General features: G+C 48.0%; 1 non-coding gene across 1 annotated transcript; it reads left to right on the plus strand.

Annotated features, from left to right (window-relative positions):
• The first annotated feature begins 509 nt into the window (after nt 1–509).
• Trnas-uga lies at nt 510–584 on the plus strand. Its single transcript has one exon. It is a non-coding gene; the product is annotated as a tRNA-Ser (tRNA).
• The last annotated feature ends 1,267 nt before the right edge of the window (nt 585–1,851 follow it).

The following is a 1,851-nucleotide window of genomic DNA, read 5'->3' on the forward strand; positions in this document are numbered from 1 at the left end:
GAAGTTTCATATCAGCGCACACTCCGCTGCAGAGTGAAAATCTCATTCTGGAAACATCCCCCAGGCTGTGGCTAAGCCATGTCTCCGCAATATCCTTTCTTTCAAGAGTGCTAGTTCTGCAAGGTTCGCAGGAGAGCTTCTGTAAAGTTTGGAAGGTAGGAGACGAGGTACTGGCAGAAGTAAAGCTGTGAGTACCGGGCGTGAGTCGTGCTTCGGTAGCTCAGTTGGTAGAGCACTTGCCCGCGAAAGGCAAAGGTCCCGAGTTCGAGTCTCGGTCGGGCACACAGTTTTAATCTGCCAGGAAGTTTCATATCAGCGCACACTCCGCTGCAGAGTGAAAATCTCATTCTGGAAACATGCCCCAGGCTGTGGCTAAGCCATGTCTCCGCAATATCCTTTCTTTCAGGAGTGCTAGTTCTGCAAGGTTCGCAGGAGAGCTTCTGTAAAGTTTGGAAGGTAGGAGACGAGGTACTGGCAGAAGTAAAGCTGTGAGTACCGGGCGTGAGTCGTGCTTCGGTAGCTCAGTTGGTAGAGCACTTGCCCGTGAAAGGCAAAGGTCCCGAGTTCGAGTCTCGGTCGGGCACACAGTTTTAATCTGCCAGGAAGTTTCATATCAGCGCACACTCCGCTGCAGAGTGAAAATCTCATTCTGGAAACATCCCCCAGGCTGTGGCTAAGCCATGTCTCCGCAATATCCTTTCTTTCAGGAGTGCTAGTTCTGCAAGGTTCGCAGGAGAGCTTCTTAAAGTTTGGAAGGTAGGAGACGAGGTACTGGCAGAAGTAAAGCTGTGAGTACCGAGCGTGAGTCGTGCTTCGGTAGCTCAGTTGGTAGAGCACTTGCCCGCGAAAGGCAAAGGTCCCGAGTTCGAGTCTCGGTCGGGCACACAGTTTTAATCTGCCAGGAAGTTTCATATCAGCGCACACTCCGCTGCAGAGTGAAAATCTCATTCTGGAAACATCCCCCAGGCTGTGGCTAAGCCATGTCTCCGCAATATCCTTTCTTTCAGGAGTGCTAGTTCTGCAAGGTTCGCAGGAGAACTTCTGTAAGGTTTGGAAGGTAGGAGACGAGGTACTGGCAGAAGTAAAGCTGTGAGTACCGGGCGTGAGTCGTGCTTCGGTAGCTCAGTTGGTGTGGCCGAGTGGTTCGGTCAGTCGCGCTTGAGACACGGAGCTACACGGACGTGCTGAGAGCGCTGTTAACCGGAGAGTTTGCGAGTTGTGATATTTGTGTTGTGTTTACTTTCTGTTATAAGTGCAGTGAAATTTTCCGTTAATTGTTTTGGAGTTCTAACCGTTTTCTTTGTTATTATTTAGCGGCCTCGACCGCTTGTTAATTTCTGATATGGCCAGGTTATTTCCCAGGAAAAGTACCCTCCGCTTTGAATTTGAAAAGTCAACCCGTCACGTACAACCGACATCGCTGGAAATTCATGACTGGATAGTGGACGTTATTGGTATCAATTCTGATCAGGTGCACACTGCATATTACGACATGGAGCAATATTGTTTTTTTGTCAAATTGCTGAACCCTGTGTTGCTGGATAAGATACTAATGAAGCATGGCGGGCGAGTTGAATTCCGGCATCGGGATAACTCTGTAAGTACCGTCACCGTTACTAATGCCGACGTAGAATATAAAACTGTACGTATTTTTAATTTGCCCCCGGAAGTTGAAAATTGTTATTTAAAAGATGTGTTAAGCAAGTATGGGGATGTCAAACAGATTCGAAATGAACGCTGGTCTAGCCAACATCGCTTGCAGTGTTTCAGTGGTGTTCGGTCAGTAGATATGCATGTGAAAGTCAATATTCCTTCCCATATTATGGTTTGCGATTACAGGGTTCAAGTTAC

Source organism: Schistocerca americana, chromosome 6 (genome assembly GCF_021461395.2).
Source record: "Schistocerca americana isolate TAMUIC-IGC-003095 chromosome 6, iqSchAmer2.1, whole genome shotgun sequence".
Classification (NCBI taxonomy): Eukaryota; Metazoa; Arthropoda; class Insecta; order Orthoptera; family Acrididae; genus Schistocerca; species Schistocerca americana.